The sequence below is a fragment of the Cervus canadensis genome, chromosome 10, assembly GCF_019320065.1.
Source record: "Cervus canadensis isolate Bull #8, Minnesota chromosome 10, ASM1932006v1, whole genome shotgun sequence".
Classification (NCBI taxonomy): Eukaryota; Metazoa; Chordata; class Mammalia; order Artiodactyla; family Cervidae; genus Cervus; species Cervus canadensis.
The window spans coordinates 38,673,636-38,689,464 of NC_057395.1; the positions used below are offsets into that span (position 1 = coordinate 38,673,636).

The 15,829-nt window shown below is 38.2% G+C and overlaps 1 long non-coding RNA gene across 1 annotated transcript; it reads right to left on the bottom strand.

Annotated features, from left to right (window-relative positions):
• Positions 1–1,974: 1,974 nt before the first annotated feature.
• On the bottom strand, positions 1,975–9,157 carry LOC122448591. The gene is made up of 3 exons (XR_006271686.1): positions 9,008–9,157; positions 3,903–4,100; positions 1,975–3,109 (listed from the first exon to the last, which is right to left on the bottom strand). It is a non-coding gene; the product is annotated as an uncharacterized LOC122448591 (long non-coding RNA).
• Positions 9,158–15,829: the final 6,672 nt, after the last annotated feature.

The following is a 15,829-nucleotide window of genomic DNA, read 5'->3' on the forward strand; positions in this document are numbered from 1 at the left end:
AGGATATGCTGCACCAGCCTCAGCCTGAAACCCCTCCCCACACAGCAGCCTCCACACCTCTGCCTGGCTCAGGCCCACCAGCCCACACACCAACTGCACTAGGTAATCTTAGCCTGACTGACAGTGTACAACTGCTTGTCTGCACAAAAAGCGTCCCCTGTGTGTGGATAAAACCACGCTAAGGGCAGTAACTTGCCACGAGGTAATGCCACTTGACAGGCTCTTGAAAAACTTGAGTGTTAAACATCTCAGTCAGGCTGTACTAACCGTGACCTAATGGGACTTCCAGAGTCAGAACAGAAAGGTAAGAAAGGAAAAAGTATCCCTTCACTCTAGAAGAAATAGAAGTTTGAATGTAATATAGAAAGTGAAATTTTGCTCAGTTGTGTCCGACTCTTTGCGACCCCATGGACTGTAGCCCGCCAGGCTCCTCTCTCCATGGAATTCTCCAGGCAAGAATCCTGAAGTGGGTAGCCATGCCCTTCTCCGGGGGATCTTCCCAACTCAGGGATCAAACCCAGGTTTCCTGCATTGCAGGCAGATTCTTTACCATCTGAGCCATGAGGGAGGCCAAAAACTTCGCCCAATGTGAGGCTAAAACCCACGAAGCTGAGATTAAGAGTCTCATGCTCTACTGACTGAGTTAGCCATAAAAAATGCTCAATTTCATTTATAATTTTTTTCAAACTAGAGGAAGGAGATACAGTTTGAGGCCTATATACTTGGCAAAAATTAAAAGATTTATGGCTTTCCCTGGTGGCTCAGTGGTAAAGAATTCACCTGCCAATGCAGGAGACACAGGTTTGATCCCTGGGTTGGGCAGATCCCCTGAGGACAGCATGCAACCCACTCCAGTGTTCTTGCCTGGAGAATCCCATGGACAGAGGAGCCTGGTGGGCTACAGTCCACGGGGTCACAGAGTCGGACACAACTAAGCACGTGACAGAGGGCAACTGGACACTGCAGAGAACTGTAGCTATAAAGAGTACCCTCTATGTGAAGAGAACTCTGCCCCTTTTCCTCTAACTTCTTCTCCTCCTCCCTTGTCCCACCTCCACTTAGGAGAATGTTAGTGAGGGGAGGAGAGTGCCAGATCAAGGTGGAGTGTTAATGAAAGCACAGCCCTCCACCCCACCCTGCTGTGCATTCCTGAACCAGGCCTGGGGGGCTGGAGAGCAAGGAGAGAGGGGGCTGGACCTGGAGGCGAGGTTGAGTTTTGTGTTATACTGGACTGGATTTCTAGTGTCTGGAAATGTGGCAGTTCTCACAGCTGCAAGTGAACTGAAAAGCATGGGATTGAGTTGTCATCAATGAGCAGAGAAAAGGGAGGTGATGGAGACTTGGTTAAAAGGCAGTGGTGAGAAAAGAAATAGTGCTGTTGCCTGACTGTACCCTCACTTTGTTCAGCCCACTAAGGCAGTCAGTGACACAGGATAGAGTTCTCATTCAATTAAAAAAAAATCTTTGTAAGACTGGTTGTGATGGAGAATTTACCTACATTATCATGGTAACACTGCACTAAGGCATGGTGGTTTGCAATAGAATTTGCAACTCCCAAGCATGACACCTGATCCCCTCAACTCACATTCGTGGTCTTGATCACCATGAACAAAACATTTACAAAGTTCCCTTTCATTCACTCCCTTGATTCCCATCCCCTCCATCTTTTCCAAAGAACGGCAACCAAAATTTGTAATCATAATTGACACTGATTTCTCTATGATTTGCTTTCAGTTGAATTACGTGGGTGAGACTGAGGGTCTCTAGGGCAACAGAAACGTGTGATTGCAGACTTTGGTGCTGGCCAAAATTTCAGTAGAACAGTCTCAAATTTTGTTACCAACGTATATAATTTCCAGATGCCTATAAACAATGTTTAAAACTCAGAAATAGATTATCCCTTCCTTTGAGCAGTGTTTACATAAACTTCCCCATTTAATAGCAACATGCCTTGACTCTCTTAAAATTTTCCTCCATTTTATTTTTCATATCACTGTGGCATGATTTCAACATCCACCCAAAGATACCATTTTCTAAAGCTGACATATTTGTACCCCTTCAGTGCCACCCTCAAAACATCTACATGCATCATTGCTCCCCTGCCACGATGCTTTCACTCAACAAATGGTTGTCTGCATAATTTTTATGACCTGGTCTGGACATTAGAAATATAATAGCACAAGACAAAGTTATTGCCTTTATGGAACTTCTACTCTAGTGGGCAGTTAATTAACAATAAATTGAGAGATATAGTAGTACTCTTCAGAAAAGCAGAACCAATATGGTAGCTGATAGATAGATAATTAAGTATTGGCCTATGGAATTATGGAGACTGCAAGTCTAAAATCTGCAGAGCCAATGTCCTGGTTTGAATCTGAAGACCAATAGGCAGCTCTAGAACCAGGAAGAACTTCTGTTCCAGTTTTGAGGTCATCAAAGAGGAGAATTCTCTCTTAAGTAATGAAGGGGGAAAAAAAAAGTAATGAAGGATCAACCTTGTTAGGGTCTTCAACTGATTGGATGAGGCCCACCCATGTTATAAAGAGCAATCTGCTTTCTTAAGTCTACCAATTTAATGTTAATCTCATCTAAAAATACCCCCACAGAAACACACAGAAAATGACCAAACATTTGAGCACCTCATGACCCAGTGAAATTGACACATAAAATCAACCATCACAAGAGATAAAAAGTAAGCTGATAAATAAATGTTTATGACTTAGGCTATAGAGAAAATAAAGTTGTGATCTTCTTACATGGCAATTTCAGAAACAGTGACCAGGGAAAGGAAAAGATTAAAATAACCATGTGTTTAAGTTACTGCCCCAAACTTTAAATACATTAGTATTCAAATGCCATCTTGTGGCTGATTATTCACATTAGGTTTTATTTATTTTGTGTCATTCATCTCACATCTGTTAAAATCTGTTGAAGTGCCTGTTGGAGTCAATGGAGTTGCTGTCTTAAGCCTCCAGGGTTTTTGATCATGTTTCATGTATGTTGTTAGTTGTGATTCCATGCTTGATAGGGTCAGGATACAGTCAGTCATGCCAATTTTACTCCATGTTCAAATGCCTTCTTTGGTTAAAACGGATTTAATTCAAGCACACTATAAAATAAAATATTCATGGTCAGTGTACATAAGGATGCCATAACAGAAATATTTACACACTTGAACTAACATACAGAATCGCTTTACAACCCCTAAGTTTAGTGCAACAATAACATCATTACATAGAATAAACAGGACTGAACCATTTCCCAAATTCTGGGCCTCCATAAATAGCAGTCTGCATTTTCGGCTTAGTGTTATAATCTTTGTATTGTAACTATGCAATCTAATAAAAGACTTATCATAAAAATGGTCTTGGACATGGCTCATGATTCATGATTTGTCTTGAAGACACTTTGTCATTATTGGGTAGGTCAAAATTTTAAATTCTTTTCACACACAACTAGCCCCATCACCTGCATTGTTCAGAAGGTCCTGTAAAGTCAAGAGGCAGTTTTCTCTTTAATATATAAATTATTATATAATATATAAGATATAATATAATATGTATTATCTTATATTTAAAATAATTATATACAAATAATGTATAAAATATTGTATAATATATGAAGTCAATTATTAGCTTTCTCTTTAATATATAAATGTATCAAATCAACACTTTGAACACCTTACACTCACACAGTGCTATCTTTCAATTGTCTCTATAAAAATAAAAAATTTTAATTCTGTAAATTAAAAACATTATTAAAGAATGAAATCACACTTTTATGCTATAAATAAAAGATAATTTATAGCGTAAGTAAAAGGTACAAGTCCAACAATATAAATGCCTATGTATATTGGTCTCCTACTGCTCATTACCACAAGCAGCACCCTTTTATCAGCTCACAATTCTGTATGGAGGTCCAGCATGGCTGGACAGGGCTCTCTGCTGAAGTTGCCACAAGGATGCAATCAGGGTTATGGCCAAGCTTAATTCTCATTGGAGGCTCTGGGGAAGAGTCGTTTTCCAAGCTTATTCTTGGCAGAATTCAGTTCCTTGCAACTGTAGGATTTAAGTCCTCACTTCTTTGACATGTGGCCCCCTCTGTCATCAAAAAAGCAATGACATGTCAATCAAACTCTTCTCATGTGTTGAATCTCTGACTTCCTGTTCCCCGCAACTAGCTGGGGAAAATGCTTTGCTTGTAAAGAGTTTAAGTGATCAGGTTAGACCACCCAGACAATCTCCCTTTTGATTAACTCAGAATCAACTGACTAGTCACCTTAATTACAACTATAAAATCCTTTTGCAATATTAAGTGACATAATCACAGGTGTAACACCAGGGGACAGAGATCATTGAGGCCATCATTCATGCCACACTTTGTAGCCAGTACCTAGGTAGAAAGATGGAAACCTTGCTCATCATCTGTGAGTACCTCCCTGATCTTACCCCTTCCTACAATCTTGAATTCTGGGTTTTACCTGCCCTTACTTTTCTTTCCCCCTCATCACATTTGCACACAGCATGAAGTCATGCCATTCTATAGTAAGTACATAACTTCAAACTAGTCTAGCTGAAATAACATGAAAATAACCTTTTGAGTTTTGCATCTATATGGATTCAAGCAGCTGTCATTCATAAATGTCTATTACTGATTATAAGAATAGACCACAGTTATTTTTAACCTATCTTTTGCAGGTAAACATTTGTTTCTGGACAAACTATTGCCAATCGTCTAGTTTAAAAACAGGTATAGCATCTATGGGGGGCTTCTCTGGTGGCTCAGAGGTAAAAAGAATCTGCCTGTCAATGCAGGAGATGAAGGTTCAATCCCTGGGTTGGGAAGATCCCCTGGAGAAAGAAATGCAACCCACTCCAAATTCTTGCTTGGGACATCCCATGGCAGGTTACTGTCCATGGGGTCACAAAAGAGTCAGACATGACTTAGTGACTACACAGCAACAATAAAAGCTTCTTGGGCATTTTTGTGCATACGTCCTGGCTCACGTGTCAGATTTTCTCAAAGGTAGAAACCTAAGAGTGTAATTATGGGGTAAATGAATATGCACATCTTTAGCTTTACAGAATGACAGAAAAATCTTTACTGCAAGTTTTAGTTTTGATTTCTAGCTTAATATATAGTAGTCAGAAAACATGGTCTGTATAATATTCTTAGATTTTGTGTGTGTGTTGAGTTTATAACCTGGCAAACAATCAGTATTCATTGTGTTTTGCATGTTCCACACAGGTCCATCAGATAAAGATTTTTTATTGTGCTGTTCACATGTTCTTTGTCCGTACTGATTTTTTTGTTGCTCTATCTAACCTTAGAATCAAAGTTTCTTGAAGGTAAGGATTTTTGCCTATTTTATCCACTGTTGTATTCTCAGTGCTAGTACACAGTGCGTGTTCAGTCGCTCAGTCGTGTCCGATGCTCTGCAACCCCATGGACTGCAGCCTGCCAGGCTCCTCTGCCCATGGGATTTTTCAGGCCAGAATACTGGAGTGGGTTGCCATTTCCTCCTTCAGGGCTGGAACGTAGTAGGTGCTCAATAAATATTTGCTGAAGGAATAAAGACATTTATTGTGAAATATTGAGAAATGAGCGTTATAATCTCCCACTATCATGCTGGGTTGTTAATTTTTCTTCATACTTCTCAATATATGCTTCACTTATTTTGAGGCTATGGTATTAAGTTCCTAGAAGCATAGAGAGTGTTCTATTTCTTAGTTAACTGAATCTTTTAATGTTATGCAGGAACCCTCTTTATTATCAGTAATGAGTTTTGCATTAAAATATTTTGTAGCTGGTATAAATATAGCAACACCAGCTTTATCTTAGTGAGTATACCACTTTTTATCTTGAACTTCTAGTTTTTCTGAGTTCTTATGCTTTAGGTGTATCTTTAAAAATTGAATACAGCTGAATTTTTTAAAAAGTCTAATCTTTCCTTTTTCTAGATAGTATATAGTATCTTTATATTTATTTTTTAAATATATAGCATTTATAGTTATTTCTCCTGTATTATTTTATACATTCTCTTCTCCAGCCTTTTCAATGATTTGCTACCTCTAGTCTTGTCTTTTGGAATGAAACAGTTCTCCTCTCCACTCCAGTTAATGTCTCTTTTTTTAATCAATCTTTATAGATTTCTCTAGATATTTTAATAAGCATATTTAACAACTCACTAATATCTTTCCTCTCTTCCTGAGTAATATAAAAACACTGAAACATTACTTTGATCATCTTTTTCTTTCAATTTTGATATTACTTTATTTTTAATACTCAAATTAGACATTATTAGTGTTCACATTGACTAATGTTTGCTTCTTTACCACTGTTTTTTCTCTTTATTTATTCTTATATTTTAGGTCACCCACCTTGGATCATTTTCCTTTTTCCTAAAAAACAGGCATTAGAATTTCTTCTAGTGGGGGCCCCTCTACTGTTACCCAACAGTTTTATATTGGTTTGATTGAAAATGCTTTTTTGACCCTTTTTCTTCAAAGATAATTTTTGTAGATATACAACTCTTAGTTTTTTTTTTTTTTCCTTATTGCATTAAATATATCTTACCACTACCTTTGGCTTTCAGTGTAACTATTAGGAAGTAGGAAGTCAACTGGCAGTTAAGTTGCATTTATTGGTGTTTAGTATGTTATTTCTGTCTGTGTATATTGACCAAGACAGTGGTACTGGAATAAAATAAACAAATCACTAGAACAGATTAAAGTGTCCAGAAATAAATCCACAGAAATACCAACAACCAATTTTCAATCAAGATGCAGACACAGAGACTTCCCTGGTAGTCCAGACATTAAGACTCTGTGCTTCCACTGCAAGGGATCTAGGTTCAATCCCTCACCAAGGAACTAAGATCCCATATGACATGCAGTATGGCCAAAAAAAAAAAAAAAAGATACAGATGCAATTTAGTGGTAAAAGACAGTTTTCAACAAATGGTGCTAGAACAACTGGATACAATGCAAAAATAAAATAAATGCAAAAAATAAAATCAACTTTCACCCATACCTTGAACAATATACAAAAGTTAACTCAAAGTGGATCAAAGATCTAAATTTAAGGCCTAAAATGATCAAACTTTTAGAAAAACTACATGAGGAAATGCATGTGGCCTTAGGTAGACAGACATTTCTTAAATATGATACCCAAAACACATCGAAAATAAAATGATAACCCTATATGCAAAACAGAAAAAGATTCACTGATGTACAGAACAGACTTTTGGACTCTGTGGGAGAAGGCGAGGGTGGGATGTTTCGAGAGAACAGCATTGAAACATGTATATTATCTAGGGTGAAAGAGATCACCAGCCCAGGCTGGATGCATGAGAGAAGTGCTCGGGTCTGGTGCACTGGGAAGACCCGGAGGAATCGGGTGGAGAGGGAGGTGGGAGGGGGGATCGGGATGGGGAATACATGTAACTCCATGGCTGATTCATGTCAATGTATGACAAAAACCACTACAATATTGTAAAGTAATTAGCCTCCAACTAATAAAAATAAATGAAAAAAAAAAGAAATTCCAACAAACAAACAAACAAAAAGGAAAATATCTGCTCTTCAAAATATACCCTTAGCAAAAAAACACATACTACAGACTGGGAGAAAATATTTGCAGATTATATATCTGATGAAAGATTTGTACCTAGAATACTTAAAGAACTATCAAAACTCAATAATTAAAAAAACCTTGACTGAAAAACGTGACATAAGATTTCAACAGACCCTTCAACAAAGACAATATATAGATGGCAAAGATACATGAAAAGATGCTCACTCTCATTAGTTATTAGGGAAATGCCAATTAAAACTACAATACAACATTATTCACTTACAAAGATGACTAAAATTAAAAAGATGAATGGGTAAAGAAACTGTGGTAGAACTATAGAGTTAAATGCTATCTGCCAATAAAAAGAAATCATGCATGATTCTCTAAACAATGATTCTGAATGAAAGAAGCCAGCCAACAAAAGTCTGTGGTATGATTCCATGCATAGAGAACTCTAGAAAACAGAAACAAATCTCTTGGAATAGGAAGCAGAATGGTTGCTTAAGGCGATGGTTAGAATCAGAAGGGAAGGGTCACAATGAAGCAGGAGAAAACTTTTACAGATTACAGCTGTGTTAGTTAGCTTGATTGTGGTGATGGTTTCATGGGTGTATAAATATATTAAAACACATCAAATTGTTTATTTTATACATGTGCAGTTAATTGTATAACCACTATACCTTAGTGCATTGCTTCCAAATATTGTATAACAATTATACCTTATTAAAGTGATTCAAAAAATAATAGAAAGCAATTTACTCTGAATTTTGTGAATTAAAACATATCAAATTATTTACCAGCTGCCTCAGCACCTGCAAATGGATGCACGCCACAGAGGGGAGTTGTCTCAATTGTTTTGCTAGTGAAACTCAGGTGAAGACAATTGAATCAATAAAAAGATTCATGCATTGTCTTTTATATATTTGCTTATGCATTTATCATAATGTTATGAGGAGTCACAAGTGTCTGGTCAGCTGCAGGACTATAACTCTCATCATCTTTCTACCCATTTCTTCCCCTGGCCTTTCAACCCTGCCTCAAATTACCAACCACTCTGAACTTTCTACTTAGCATCCTCTTCATATCTTAGGATAATTTTATCTAATATGACTTTAAAAAAAAGATGTTTATTCTAAGTGTGTTTTGAACTTCAAAAAAGAAAGAATATTATGCTTATAACAGTACTATTCACAATAGCCAAGAGGAGGTGAAGTGAAGTGAAGAGAAAGTCATTCAGTCATGTCCAACTCTTTGCGACCCCATGGACTATACAGTCCATGGAATTCTCCAGGCCAGAATACTGGAGTGAGCAACCTTTCCCTTCTCCAGGCGATCTTCCCAATCCAGGGATGGAACCCAGGTCTCCCACACTGCAGGCAGATTCTTTACCAGCTGAGCCACCAAGGAAGCCCAAGAACCAGGAGAGACTTACCCCCGAGGAGGCAGATGGGCTCAAGGGGCCACTGCTGGTACCAAAGCTCCAGTTCCTTGTGGAGTCCAGTTGAAGGAAGGAAGTCCACTCTGGGTTGCTTCGTTGGTCACCATAACTGTCGACTAAAAAAAGATGTACAACTTGAGAGCTGTGAGCCAAGAGGTGAAAGCAGTCCAAGTGTCCACTGGTGGGAATGAACCAGCAAAATGGGATATGTGACGTACGTGTGTGCACTCTCAGTCACTTCAGTCATGTCCAACTCTTTGTGATTCCTTACCATTTGAGCCACCAGGGAAGCCCCTCCAGAGGCTAGAAGTCTGAAAGCAAGGTGCTGGCAGGGCCCTGCTCTCTCCCGGGACTCTGTGGGAGAAAACCAGTTGCCTCTCTCCTGCCACTGGCGGTTGCCAATAAGCCTGGAAGTTCCTGTTGCAGCTACAACGCTCCAGTCTGCGCCTCGTTTTCACCTGGCCTTCCCCACTGCATGTTTGCGTCTCTCTGCATCCAAATGTCTCCTTTCTCTCTGTTTATTTTACTTTTGTTGTTGTTTTCTGATTTGGCCATACTGTGGGGCTTGGGGGATGTTACTTCCCGGACCAGGCATTGAACGTGGGCCTTTGGCCAAGAAAGTGCAGAATCCTAACCACTGGACCACCAGGAAATTCCCCAAATGTTTTCTTCATAATAAGGACACCAGATACTGTCTGGGGCCCATCCTAATCTAGTGTGATTCTCATCTTAACTGGGGTGCACCTGCAAAGACCCTATTTCTGAATAAGATCCCAGTCACAGGTACTGTGAGTGAGGACTTGAACCACCTTTCTGGGGACAAACTCAGCCCACGACATTCTCCTTTCAAGGTTAGAACTTTGTATATGTATGGCTGAGTCCCTTCACTGTTCACCTCAAACGATCTCAGCATTGTTAATTGACTATACCCCAATATAAAACACAAAGTTTAGAAACTAAAAGAATAATAAATACACACATTTTCAAGTTCCTTCCTTTCCCTACATGCCCTGTCATCTGGGTCTTGTGATATTTCCTTAAATTTAAGTTCTCAGTTGTGATATACAAAATTTCTCCCTCATTTCACTTATGTCCACTTTTATTCTGTTTTAACATATCGTGTTATCTGCACGGTTATTTGATCCTTCTAACTTTCCATATTATTTGTAGCATCTCCTAGATTCATTCCTCTTCATATTTGAAGACTTTCTTGAGATTGTTTGTGGATCTTTGTGTAATGACCTTTTTGAAGCCTTGTATGTCCGAGATTGTTTCGTTAAGCTCTGACACCACAAATGGAGATTAGGAAATGAATCCATTTCAGACTTCTAGCATCAGAACAATAAAAGAATACATTTGTGCTGTATATTTCTGGGCTCCAAAATCACTGCAGATGGTGATTGCAGCCATGAAATTAAAAGATGCTTACTCCTTGGAAGGAAAGTCATGACCAACCTATATAGCATATTAAAAAGCAAAGACATTACTTTGCCAACAAAGGTCTGTCTAGTCAAGGCTATGGTTTTTCCAGTGGTCATGTATGGATGTGAGAGTTGGACTATGAAGAAAGCTGAGCGCTGAAGGATGGATGGTTTTGAACTGTGGTGTTGGAGAAGACTCTTGAGAGTCCCTTGGACTGCAAGGAGATCCAACCAGTCCATCCTAAAGATCAGTCCTGGGTGTTCATTGGAAGGACTGATGCTGAAGCTGAAACTCCAATACTTTGGCCACCTCATGCGAAGAGTTGACTCATTGGAAAAGGCCCTGATGCTGGGAAGGATTGGGAGCAGGAGGAGAAGGGGATAACAGAGGATGAGATGGCTGGATGGCATCACCGATGGACATGAGTTTGAGTAAACCCTGGGAGTTGGTGATGGACAGGGAGGCCTGGTGTGCTGCGATTCATGAGGTCGCAAAGAGTCGGACACGACTGAGCGACTGAACTGAACTGAACTGAAGCACCTGAACTGAAGCACCTTCAGTTCAGTTCAGTTCAGTCGCTCAGTCGTGTCCGATTCTTTGCGACCTCATGGACTGCAGCATGCCAGGCTTCCCTGTTCATCACCAACTCCTGGAGCTTGCTCAAACCCATATTCATTGAGTCGGTGATGCCATCCAGCCATCTCATCCTCTGTTGTCCCCTTCTCCTCCCACCTTCAGTCTTTCCCAGCATCAGCGTCTTTTCAAATGAGTCAGGTCTTCACATCAGGTGGCCAAAGGATTGGAGTCTCAGCTTCAGTCACCTAGTTTACAGCAGTTTGTTACAGCAGCAACAGGAAACTAACACGGCTCAGCTTTCCCTTTTCATATCAGTTATTCCTGCACACTTGCTATGAGAAGCAGACATCAACTTTTGCAATTATAAAATAATAAAAACAAAAAGGGATTATTTCTGATTACTAAAATGAACTTGGCATCCTGTGAATTAACATGTATATGTATTACATGTTCAAAAAGAAAATATTTACATTAAAAATAAGCAGAAGGATGCAGATTTATGTTGTTATCCCTGCACTACATACCAGCCTGACATATACTATGGAGGAATGTGGGTGTCATGGGCCAAACAGCTCAGGAACTTTGGCAACTTCATTTCTGTTTTTTTATGTTATTGTTAGTTTATTTGTTTGTTTTCCTTGAACCATGTTCCTGGTGGAAGTATTGCATCTGAGAGGTGCATAAACGGCTTATCAAGGAGATAGGGCTGGGATTTCAGCGTGTCTTCCTGCGGCAGTGTTAACCAGCCATATTGCCAAGAACTTTAATGATGACAAAAAGCAAACCAAAAAACCCAACAAACCTTAGTGAGCATCAGCTTTCTGTGTGATGAGGGTATTCATAACTTCTCTTCCCTTTCCTAGTTTTGGTACAAAGCTGTGGAAATAACCCCAGATAAATTTGACCCAGTTCCTTTTTTGTTCTTTTTTTTTATCTTGACAACTCAGCTCCTGAAGACTGGGATGTCACCATTGCTTCAGATCCAGCCCTTACAGTGTTTTCCCTCCCATCCCAACCACACCACTGCTTCCAGAATGTCCTTTTTCACTCTCAGAAACACAATACTGCTTTCTCAGAAAAGGAAGAAACCTTTTCTGTGACACTCCCTTCCAAGTGACACTCCCTTCACGTGGTCCAAAGTGTAATTTATGCAGCAGGAATTCCATGATGTTTGTACAGGTAGTTGGCATTTTCCTAAATTCAATACTTGTCTTCTCTTACTGCCCCCCCCCCCCAATTTTGTTTCTTTAGTCTTTTCGAGAGTGGTTTTTGGGTCAAGAATGGGAATCAGTAATATGTAAGCTCACTCTTATATGTTCATAGTCCTTGGCTATCTAAATTTTCTAATTTTCCTAAAGTGACCTTATATTGTTTGCATAGTTAAAAAATAAATTTCATGTAAGTTCATTTAAAATGAATGTCATTAAGTTTCATCCTAGTGTTTTCTAGCCAATCAATTAAATATTGCAACAAATATTTGAGCTTACAAAATGTTTTTGGATGACATCGGCTAAGTTGAAATTGTTTAAATAGAGCCATTTTTGTTCCTGTTACTATTAGTATGACAATTATATGAGCAAATTAGAGTGCACCTCTACTCAGGAGAATATAGGCAAAAATGATACAATTAATGTTTTAATTTTCTGAAGCATTCTGAGTTTCAATCCTAAACTGTTATAAACAGGATAAAAACATCAGCATTTAGATTAATAACAGGATTGTTTAAAACATTTCCTTAATTATAATGTATTTAATTTTTTTCTCTTTGCTGTTTAAGGGATTTTTGTTGTTATTGTTATTGGTTTCCAGAGAAAATCCCTTACTTGTGTTTCTTAGATGACGATTTTGTGTTTTGGGATTCAGAGCTGAAAAATATGGTGGCAGTTATTCTGAAAGACTTTTCATTTTGCTTTATTAAAAATCTGTACTCAAGCAATAGTTATCTTTTAGGAATAGGTCTTCAAAAAAATTTAAATCTCTGTGAATCATGAAGAAATAGAAGTTCACAAAACTGGAGGAAGGTCAGTGACTCTTGGAGGAAAAGTTTCAAAAGATAAAAGCAAGTAAATACTGCTAGGGTGTTTACTTCCCCTTGAAATGTAGAAAGACTGGAGTCACCGAAGAGCTACATGAATCCAAGATACTAGTTTTTTCTCACCTTTCTGCTTTTTGAGAGACTGGAGGCACAGCCCACCTATCTCAGGAAGCCAAGGAGGAGCTTCATCATTTCAAAAATGATCAATTTTTATTTTAAGACCCCACACATGAGTCAGACCAAATACCTTCAAACTCTTAGAGACTCAAAAAATATCATGGAATTAGTCCTGTTTTGATAAAAATAATAGCAGCAGCAGCAGGAGAAATAAACCACAGTATCAAGATATGATACCAATAAGTTGACTCACATAATATAAATGAAGAAAAGGAAGTAAAAAAAAGGAGCTAGTAAAACTGGGCATCCTGGAAAGTTGAGATAGTCATATTTGCAATAAAATGTTCAAGAGGTGGTTCTGTAGCAAGGTAATAGAAACATTCCTCAGAAAGTGTTTTGAAACTGAGATTATCTTAGATTTCAGGGGTGGAAAGAAGAAAGAGAGGAACAACAACATCAGAAACACAAAACCAAAGGCAGTGATGGTACAAGTAGAAAACAAATCACTAAATAGTAGATATGCATATAACTATTTCAATAACTGTTTAATAAGTAAGTGAATGAATGTTGCTCAGTAGTGTCTGACTCTTGGTGAACCCATTGACTATAGCCCGCCGGGCTTCTCTGTTCATGGAATTCTCCAGGCAAGAACCCTGGAGTGAGTAGCTATTCCCTTCTCCAGGGGATCTTCCCAACCTAAGGATTGAGGATCGAACCTGGGTCACCGGCATCGCAGGCAGATTCTTTACCATCTGAGCCCCTGGGGAAACCCTATACCAAAATATTCTAACTAAAAAGACAGAGATGGTCAGATTTTTTTTAAAAAGTCAAATCCAATTATATGCTGTCTACAAGAGACACACTTAAATTTGAAGACACTGATAGATTGAAAGTAAAAGGATCAAAACAGTGTTTCATGCTGTAAAAAGCTGGTGTGTCTATGGCATCAATGTAGACTTCAAGAAAAAGAGAATTTTATCATTTTATAGATAAAAGGGCTGATTAATTAGGAAGGCAAAATTCTAAGTGTGCATGGACTTAATTCCAAAATAAACATTTATAATTTTATCTCCCTAGTTAATCAAAGCAAAAGTTCAGAGAACTGAATGGAGAAATAGAGAAACTCACAACTGAAATTGGAGAATTTAACTGCAGTCTCAGTGACTGATAGAACAACTAAACAAAAAATCAGTAGAGGTGTAGAAGATAACTAAACTATGCTATTAATCATTTTTACCTCAATGGATATTTACAGAGTTCAATTTCCAATACATGGAATGTTTGCTAAAATAGATCATATGTGCTGGTACATAAAAATAGTCAATAAATTCCAAAGGATTGAAATTTTACACAAAATATTCTGTCTGCAATAGAATTAAATTAGAAATTAATTACAAAAATATATCTAAAATATCTCCAGATATTTGAAAATTAATAAACATCTGAATAATATATGGAATGTATAAGCACGCTTTTCTCCTCTGTCTGATTGTCACATGGTTCTTCTTTTATGAGATAAGCACTGTTGCCAATTTTTCATATATTTTTCTGGAGATAGTCTATGTATTTTCAAATATATTATATATATACATATATAAATATATTCATTATACAAATGCCAGCCAGCATACACTATTTTGCAACATGTTTCCTTTGTTTAACAAATGAAGTCTTTCTAAAATTAGTATATTTAAAGATGTCTTTCTATAATTCATATATTTAAAGATGTCTTATTTGTTACAATGTATGGTTGAACCATATTTTCTTTAAAGAGACTCACAGATTTATAGGGAACAAACTGAGACAGGTCTGGGCCTTTGGACCTTTTGCTGCAATGAGGCAAAGCTTGCACCTAGGCACACCTCTCCTCAAGCTACAGAACACAAAGAAACTGTATGAGACTAAAAATAACTGTGTATGTGCATAATTGGGGCAAATTCTGGACCAAAAGATACAAAGCCAAAAAAAAAAAAAACACCACCCAACCTGGATTTTTGAAGAGCCGGAAACAAAAGCAGGGTATTGCACACGCCCCGCACTCAGCACCACAAAGAGGTGCGCAAACCACTGAAGCCACCCCTCCAGCCTGACCCCTGGACACATCCCTACACCTCACCTTTGATGAACGAGCTCCTGTTCCCTCAGAGAGCAAGGGAGCCTGTTACTTGTTCTTGCTCCCTCCTGCAGCAGGCATAGGAGCCCCCATAAAGCCTTCTCTGAATTTCTTGTCTGGACTCTAGCCAGTTTCTGTTGCTTGAGGAAGACCAAGAGTTCTGGTCGGTATCAAAACTAGTGGTTACCAGTGAGTAGAGAGAAGGAGAGAAGGTCAATACAGGGTTAAGGGATTAAGAGACACAAATTAAAGAAGCTACAAGAATATATTGTATAACAGAGGACATAACCAACACTTTATAATAACTATAAATGGAATATAATCTTTACAAATAATGAGTCGCTGTAATGTACACCTGTAACATATAATATGGTACAGTAACTATACTTTAGGACATGTGAGTATATAGAACTCTCTTTTAAAATATGTGGACTCCTGGAAGAGCATTAAAGTAAGAATGTCTCAATATTCTTCTTTGGAACTCAGGTGATGGAGTAGGTGAATAAGAACAATCAGTGTGTGAAATAAACTTATATTTAAAAATTCTATGAGC